We start from the raw sequence: 9,765 nt of genomic DNA on the forward strand, positions 1-9,765 counted from the left end.
GAGATGTATATACTCTAGGATTTGATCTCCATAATCCTGGCCGACACTCCCCCCGGTGCCAGTACTGAGGGAGTGCTGCACTGTCGGAGGGAGATGTATATACTCTAGGGTTTGAGCGCCATAATCCAGGCTGACACTCCCCCCATGTCAGTACTGAGGGAGTGCTGCACTGTCGGAGGGAGATGTATATACTCTGGGATTTGAGCACCATAATCCAGACCGACACTCCACCACGTCGGTGCCAGTACTGAGGGAGTGCTGCACTGTCAGAGTTAGATGTATATACCCTAGGATTTGAGCATCATAATCCAGGTTGACACTCCCACCCCGGTGCCAGTACTGAGGGAGTGCTGCACTGTCGCTGGTAGATGTATATACTCTAGGATTTTAGCTCCATAATCCAGGCCGACACTCCCTCCGGTGCCAGTACTGAGGGAGTGCTGCACTGTCGGAGGGAGATGTATATACTCTAGGATTTTAGCTCCATAATCCAGACCGACACTCCACCCCCGGTGCCAGTACTGAGGGAGTGCTGCACTGTCGGAGGGAGATGTATATACGCTAGGATTTGCGTTCCATAATCCAGGCTGACACCCCACCCCCATGCCAGTACTCAGGGAGTGCTGCACTGTCGTAGGGAGATGTATATACTCTCGGATTTGAGTTCCATGATCCAGGCGGACACTCCCCCCGGTGCCAGTACTGAGGGAGTGCTGCACTGTCGGAGGGAGATGTATATACTCTAGGATTTGAGCCCCATAATCCAGGCTGACACTCCCACTTGTGCCAGTTCTGAGGGAGTGCTGCACTGTCGGAGGGAGATGTATATACTCTAGGGTTTGAGCACCATAATCCAGACCGACACTCCACCACGTCGGTGCCAGTACTGAGGGAGTGCTGCACTGTCGGAGGGAGATGTCTATACTCTAGGATTTGAGCTCTACAATCCAGGCTGACACTCCCCCCGGTGCCAGTACTGAGGGAGTGCTGCACTGTCGGAGGTAGATGCTTCTACTACACGATTTGAGGTCCATAATCCAGGCCGACACTCCCTCCGGTGCCAGTACTGAGGGAGTGCTGCACTGTCAGAGGTAGAAGTATATATTCTAGTATTTGATCTCGATAATCCAGGGTGACACTCCCTCCGGTACCAGTACTGAGGGAGTGCTGCACTGTCGGAGGGAGATGTATATACTCTAGGATTTTAGCTCCATAATCCAGCCCGACACTCCCCCCGGTGCCAGTACTGAGGGAGTCCTGCACTGTCGGAGGGAGATGTATATACTCTAGGATTTGACTTCCATGATTCTGGCGGACACTCCCCCCCCGGTGCCAGTACTGAGGGAGTGCTGCACTGTCGGAGGGAGATGTATATACTCTAGGATTTGAGCACCATAATCCAGACCGACACTCCCCCCGGTGCCAGTACTGAGGGAGTGCTGCACTGTCAGAGGTAGATGTATACACTCTAGGATTTGAGCACCATAATCCAGACCGACACTCCCCCCGGTGCCAGTACTGAGGGAGTGCTGCACTGTCGGAGGGAGATGTATATACTCTAGGATTTGATCTCCATAATCCTGGCCGACACTCCCCCCGGTGCCAGTACTGAGGGAGTGCTGCACTGTCGTAGGGAGATGTATATACTCTCGGATTTGAGTTCCATGATCTAGCCGGACACTCCCCCCGGTGCCAGTACTGAGGGAGTGCTGCACTGTCGGAGGGAGATGTATATACTCTAGGGTTTGAGCGCCATAATCCAGGCTGACACTCCCCCCATGTCAGTACTGAGGGAGTGCTGCACTGTCGGAGGGAGATGTATATACTCTGGGATTTGAGCACCATAATCCAGACCGACACTCCACCACGTCGGTGCCAGTACTGAGGGAGTGCTGCACTGTCAGAGTTAGATGTATATACCCTAGGATTTGAGCATCATAATCCAGGTTGACACTCCCACCCCGGTGCCAGTACTGAGGGAGTGCTGCACTGTCAGAGTTAGATGTATATACCCTAGGATTTGAGCATCATAATCCAGGTTGACACTCCCACCCCGGTGCCAGTACTGAGGGAGTGCTGCACTGTCGGTGGGAGATGTATATACTCTAGGATTTTAGCTCCATAATCCAGGCTGACACTCCCCCCGGTGCCAGTACTGAGGGAGTGCTGCACTGTCGGAGGGAGATGTATATACTCTAGGATTTTAGCTCCATAATCCAGACCGACACTCCACCCCCGGTGCCAGTACTGAGGGAGTGCTGCACTGTCGGAGGGAGATGTATATACGCTAGGATTTGCGTTCCATAATCCAGGCTGACACCCCACCCCCATGCCAGTACTCAGGGAGTGCTGCACTGTCGTAGGGAGATGTATATACTCTCGGATTTGAGTTCCATGATCCAGGCGGACACTCCCCCCGGTGCCAGTACTGAGGGAGTGCTGCACTGTTGGAGGTAGATGATTCTACTCCACGATTTGAGCCCCATAATCCAGGCCGACACTCCCACTTGTGCCAGTTCTGAGGGAGTGCTGCACTGTCGGAGGGAGATGTATATACTCTAGGGTTTGAGCACCATAATCCAGACCGACACTCCACCACGTCGGTGCCAGTACTGAGGGAGTGCTGCACTGTCGGAGGGAGATGTATATACACTAGGATTTGAGCACCATAATCCAGGCTGACACTCCCTCCGGTGCCAGTACTGAGGGAGTGCTGCAGTGTCGGTGGGAGATGTATATACTCTAGGATTTGCGTTCCATAATCCAGGCTGACACCCCAAGTCCATGCCAGTACTGAGGCAGTGCTGCACTGTCAGAGGGAGATGTATATACTCTAGGATTTGAGTTCCATGATCCAGGCGGACACTCCCCCCGGTGCCAGTACTGAGGGAGTGCTGCACTGTCGGAGGGAGATGTATATACTCTAGGGTTTGAGCTCTGTAATCCAGGCCGACACTCCCCCCGGTGCCAGTACTGTGGGAGTGCTGCACTGTCAGAGGTAGATGTATACACTCTGGGATTTGAGCACCATAATCCAGACCGACACTCCACCACGTCGGTGCCAGTACTGAGGGAGTGCTGCACTGTCGGAGGGAGATGTCTATACTCTAGGATTTGAGCTCTACAATCCAGGCTGACACTCCCCCCGGTGCCAGTACTGAGGCAGTGCTGCACTGTCAGAGGTAGATGTATACACTCTAGGATTTGAGCACCATAATCCAGACCGACACTCCCCCCGGTGCCAGTACTGAGGGAGTGCTGCACTGTCAGAGGTAGATGTATACACTCTAGGATTTGAGCACCATAATCCAGACCGACACTCCCCCCGGTGCCAGTACTGAGGGAGTGCTGCACTGTCAGAGGTAGATGTATACACTCTAGGATTTGAGCACCATAATCCAGACCGACACTCCCCCCGGTGCCAGTACTGAGGGAGTGCTGCACTGTCAGAGGTAGATGTATACACTCTAGGATTTGAGCACCATAATCCAGGCCGACACTCCCCCCGGTGCCAGTACTGAGGGAGTGCTGCACTGTCAGAGGTAGATGTATACACTCTAGGATTTGAGCACCATAATCCAGACCGACACTCCCCCCGGTGCCAGTACTGAGGGAGTGCTGCACTGTCGGAGGGAGATGTATATACTCTAGGATTTGATCTCCATAATCCTGGCCGACACTCCCCCCGGTGCCAGTACTGAGGGAGTGCTGCACTGTCGTAGGGAGATGTATATACTCTCGGATTTGAGTTCCATGATCTAGCCGGACACTCCCCCCGGTGCCAGTACTGAGGGAGTGCTGCACTGTCGGAGGGAGATGTATATACTCTAGGGTTTGAGCGCCATAATCCAGGCTGACACTCCCCCCATGTCAGTACTGAGGGAGTGCTGCACTGTCGGAGGGAGATGTATATACTCTGGGATTTGAGCACCATAATCCAGACCGACACTCCACCACGTCGGTGCCAGTACTGAGGGAGTGCTGCACTGTCAGAGTTAGATGTATATACCCTAGGATTTGAGCATCATAATCCAGGTTGACACTCCCACCCCGGTGCCAGTACTGAGGGAGTGCTGCACTGTCAGAGTTAGATGTATATACTCTAGGATTTGAGCATCATAATCCAGGTTGGCACTCCCACCCCGGTGCCAGTACTGAGGGAGTGCTGCACTGTCAGAGTTAGATGTATATACCCTAGGATTTGAGCATCATAATCCAGGTTGACACTCCCACCCCGGTGCCAGTACTGAGGGAGTGCTGCACTGTCGGAGGTAGATGTTTCTACTCCACGATTTGAGGTCCATAATCCAGGCCGACACTCCCTCCGGTGCCAGTACTGAGGGAGTGCTGCACTGTCAGAGGTAGAAGTATATATTCTAGTATTTGATCTCGATAATCCAGGGTGACACTCCCTCCGGTACCAGTACTGAGGGAGTGCTGCACTGTCGGAGGGAGATGTATATACTCTAGGATTTTAGCTCCATAATCCAGCCCGACACTCCCCCCGGTGCCAGTACTGAGGGAGTGCTGCACTGTCGGAGGGAGATGTATATACGCTAGGATTTGCGTTCCATAATCCAGGCTGACACCCCACCCCCATGCCAGTACTGAGGGAGTGCTGCACTGTCAGAGGGAGATGGATATACTCTCGGATTTGAGTTCCATGATCCAGGCGGACACTCCCCCCGGTGCCAGTACTGAGGGAGTGCTGCACTGTTGCAGGGAGATGTATATACTCTAGGATTTGAGCCCCATAATCCAGGCCGACACTCCCCCCGGTGCCAGTACTGAGGGAGTGCTGCACTGTCGGAGGGAGATGTATATACTCTAGGATTTGATCTCCATAATCCTGGCCGACACTCCCCCCGGTGCCAGTACTGAGGGAGTGCTGCACTGTCGGAGGGAGATGCATAAAAGCTAGGATTTGCGTTCCATAATCCACGCTGACACCCCACCCCCATGCCAGTACTGAGGGAGTGCTGCACTGTCAGAGGGAGATGTATATACTCTAGGATTTGAGCTCCACAATCCAGGCCGACACTCCCCCCGGTGCCAGTACTGAGGGAGTGCTGCACTGTCGGAGTTAGATGTTTCTACTCCATGATTTGAGCCCCATAATCCAGGCCGACACTCCCTTACGGTGCCAGTACTGAGGGAGTGCTGCACTGTCGGAGGGAGATGTGTATACACTAGGATTTGAGCACCATAATCCATTCCGACACTCCCCCCGGTGCCAGTACTGAGGGAGTGCTGCACTGTCGGAGGGAGATGTATATACTCTAGGGTTTGAGCGCCATAATCCAGGCTGACACTCCCCCCATGTCAGTACTGAGGGAGTGCTGCACTGTCGGAGGGAGATGTATATACTCTGGGATTTGAGCACCATAATCCAGGTTGACACTCCCACCCCGGTGCCAGTACTGAGGGAGTGCTGCACTGTCAGAGTTAGATGTATATACCCTAGGATTTGAGCATCATAATCCAAGGTTGACACTCCCACCCCGGTGCCAGTACTGAGGGAGTGCTGCACTGTCAGAGTTAGATGTATATACCCTAGGATTTGAGCATCATAATCCAGGTTGACACTCCCACCCCGGTGCCAGTACTGAGGGAGTGCTGCACTGTCGGAGGGAGATGTATATACCCTAGGATTTGAGCATCATAATCCAGGCCGAAACTCCCTCCGGTGCCAGTACTGAGGGAGTGCTGCACTGTCGGAGGGAGATGTATATACCCTAGGATTTGAGCATCATAATCCAGGCCGAAACTCCCTCCGGTTGCCAGTACTGAGGGAGTGCTGCACTGTTGCAGGGAGATGTATATACTCTAGGATTTGAGCCCCATAATCCAGGCCGACACTCCCCCCGGTGCCAGTACTGAGGGAGTGCTGCACTGTCGGAGGGAGATGTATATACTCTAGGATTTGATCTCCATAATCCTGGCCGACACTCCCCCCGGTGCCAGTACTGAGGGAGTGCTGCACTGTCGGAGGGAGATGCATAAAAGCTAGGATTTGCGTTCCATAATCCACGCTGACACCCCACCCCCATGCCAGTACTGAGGGAGTGCTGCACTGTCAGAGGGAGATGTATATACTCTAGGATTTGAGCTCCACAATCCAGGCCGACACTCCCCCCGGTGCCAGTACTGAGGGAGTGCTGCACTGTCGGAGTTAGATGTTTCTACTCCATGATTTGAGCCCCATAATCCAGGCCGACACTCCCTTACGGTGCCAGTACTGAGGGAGTGCTGCACTGTCGGAGGGAGATGTGTATACACTAGGATTTGAGCACCATAATCCATTCCGACACTCCCCCCGGTGCCAGTACTGAGGGAGTGCTGCACTGTCGGAGGGAGATGTATATACTCTAGGGTTTGAGCGCCATAATCCAGGCTGACACTCCCCCCATGTCAGTACTGAGGGAGTGCTGCACTGTCGGAGGGAGATGTATATACTCTGGGATTTGAGCACCATAATCCAGGTTGACACTCCCACCCCGGTGCCAGTACTGAGGGAGTGCTGCACTGTCAGAGTTAGATGTATATACCCTAGGATTTGAGCATCATAATCCAAGGTTGACACTCCCACCCCGGTGCCAGTACTGAGGGAGTGCTGCACTGTCAGAGTTAGATGTATATACCCTAGGATTTGAGCATCATAATCCAGGTTGACACTCCCACCCCGGTGCCAGTACTGAGGGAGTGCTGCACTGTCGGAGGGAGATGTATATACCCTAGGATTTGAGCATCATAATCCAGGCCGAAACTCCCTCCGGTGCCAGTACTGAGGGAGTGCTGCACTGTCGGAGGGAGATGTATATACCCTAGGATTTGAGCATCATAATCCAGGCCGAAACTCCCTCCGGTTGCCAGTACTGAGGGAGTGCTGCACTGTCAGAGGTAGAAGTATATATTCTAGTATTTGATCTCGATAATCCAGGGTGACACTCCCTCCGGTACCAGTACTGAGGGAGTGCTGCACTGTCGGAGGGAGATGTATATACTCTAGGATTTTAGCTCCATAATCCAGGCTGACACTCCCCCCGGTGCCAGTACTGAGGGAGTGCTGCACTGTCGGAGGGAGATGTATATACGCTAGGATTTGCGTTCCATAATCCAGGCTGACACCCCACCCCCATGCCAGTACTCAGGGAGTGCTGCACTGTCGTAGGGAGATGTATATACTCTCGGATTTGAGTTCCATGATCCAGGCGGACACTCCCCCCGGTGCCAGTACTGAGGGAGTGCTGCACTGTCAGAGGGAGATGTATACACTCTGGGATTTGAGCACCATAATCCAGACCGACACTCCACCACGTCGGTGCCAGTACTGAGGGAGTGCTGCATTGTCGGAGGTAGATGTTTCTACTCCACGATTTGAGGTCCATAATCCAGGCCGACACTCCCTCCGGTGCCAGTACTGAGGGAGTGCTGCACTGTCGGTGGGAGGAGTATATACTCTAGGATTTGCGTTCCATAATCCAGGCTGACACCCCACGCCCATGCCAGTACTGAGGCAGTGCTGCACTGTCGGAGGGAGATGTATATACTCTCGGATTTGAGTTCCATGATCCAGGCGGACACTCCCCCCTCTGGTGCCAGTACTGAGGGAGTGCTGCACTGTCAGAGGGAGATGTATATACTCTAGGATTTGAGCTCCATAATCCAGGCCGACACTTCACCACCCCGGTGCCAGTACTGAGGGAGTGCTGCACTGTCGGAGGGAGATGTATATACTCTAGTATTTGATCTCGATAATCCAGGCTGACACTCCCTCCGGTACCAGTACTGAGGGAGTGCTGCACTGTCGGAGGGAGATGTATATACTCTCGGATTTGAGTTCCATGATCCAGGCGGACACTCCCCCTGGTGCCAGTACTGAGGGAGTGCTGCACGGTCGGAGGGAGATGTATATATTCTAGTATTTGATCTCCATAATCCAGGCCGACACTTCACCACCCCGGTGCCAGTACTGAGGGAGTGCTGCACTGTCGGAGGGAGATGTATATACTCTAGGGTTTGAGCTCTGTAATCCAGGCCGACACTCCCCCCGGTGCCAGTACTGAGGGAGTGCTGCACTGTCGGAGGGAGATGTATATGCTCTAGGATTTGTGCTCCATAATCCAGGCCGTCACTCCCCCCTGGGGCTGGTCAGAGATACCAAGTCCAGTTGGCGGTACAGAGGTGCAGTGGTCGGTGGGCGTTGGGGGGTGGGGGTGGTGGCGGTGGGGGCTGCGGGGGAGAGATGTTCCGCTCCGTGCCCTGGGGATTATCCAATGAGAGCAAAAGCCTCACCGCAAAACCCAGGCCTGCTCTGCGACGACCTGGCCTGCGTTCCCAGGGCCCCTTGCCCCGAGACACTCCGTTGGGCAATGGCTGAGCTGGGTCAACAGTGGTCGAGAGCGGGAGGGCCGGTCGCTGGGAGTGGCGTTTGGCCTGAGGGTGGGAGCCGGAGAGCGGCATTCAGTATTTAGTAATTGGGCTGGTTTTTGTTTGCTGTGCTTTAGTCTGAGGTGGATGTCGGTGCTCCCTGGGCGATGCAGCTCGCTCATTGGATGGGGCCTGGCCTTCTTGAGCTCCACCCTCAAGCTAAACACAGCCAACTTCTTGCCAAACAAGCACAGGGCCTCCTGAACCCTCCGCAGGCCCTGCGCCAGTGCCCCGTGCAATCCTCCTGTTGCCCTCCTCAACCCTTCCCTCCGCACCCCTTGCCCCCCACCCACCCAACCACCCAACCCCACCCCCGGTCTTGTCTTGGGCCTGCTTCCCCCACCCCCCAGCCAACCCCAGCCACTCATCGCTCGAACGCATGTCTACTCTTCCCCTCCAAACCCTTCCCCTGTGGGAGCGAGTCCCACATCCTACCCCCCAACACCCCCCCAACTACCAGCCCCCAACACCCACACACCCACCCGCCCGCGTCTCTCTCTCTCTCTCTCTCTCTCTCTCTCTCTGGGGAAAGAGGTTTCTCCTGAATTCAACCCCCCCCCTCCCCCCACCGATTGGATTTATCAGTCACTCTCTCATATCGGTGCATCCCTCTCTCTCTCTCCCCCCCCCCAACCCCCAACGCCCCCTCAAGAGGGGAGCATCTTCTCTACGTCGACCCGATCGAGACCCCTTTCCTCATCCTAAAGATCTCTTTCGGGTCAGCTCCCCCCCCGCCTCAGCCTTCTCTTTCCCAGAGTAAAGAGCCCCGGCCTGTTCAGCCTTTCCCGATATTTATCACCTCTTGGTTCTGATATCGTTCCTCGTGAATGTTTATGGCTCCTTCTCCAGTGTCTCCATTTCATTTTTATAACACGGAGACCTGAACTGTGCACGGTGCTCCCAGTGTGGTCTAACCGAGGGCGATACGGAGACCGGAACTGTGCACGGTGCTCCCAGTGTGGTCTAACCGAGGGGGATACGGAGACCGGAACTGTGCACGGTGCTCCCAGTGTGGTCTAACCGAGGGATACAGAGACCGGAACTGTGCACGGTGCTCCGAGTATGGTCTAACCGAGCGATACGGAGACCGGAACTGTGCACGGTGCTCCCAGTGTGGTCTAACCGAGGGGGATACGGAGACCGGAACTGTGCACGGTGCTCCGAGTGTGGTCTAACCGAGGGGGATATGGAGACTGGAACTGTGCACGGTGCTCCGAGTGTGGTCTAACCGAGGGGATACGGAGACCGGAACTGTGCACGGTGCTCCCAGTGTGGTCTAACCGAGGGATACGGAGACCGGAACTGTCCACGGTGCTCCCAGTGTGGTCTAACTGA

Source organism: Carcharodon carcharias (genome assembly GCF_017639515.1).
Source record: "Carcharodon carcharias isolate sCarCar2 chromosome 39 unlocalized genomic scaffold, sCarCar2.pri SUPER_39_unloc_3, whole genome shotgun sequence".
Taxonomy (NCBI): Eukaryota; Metazoa; Chordata; class Chondrichthyes; order Lamniformes; family Lamnidae; genus Carcharodon; species Carcharodon carcharias.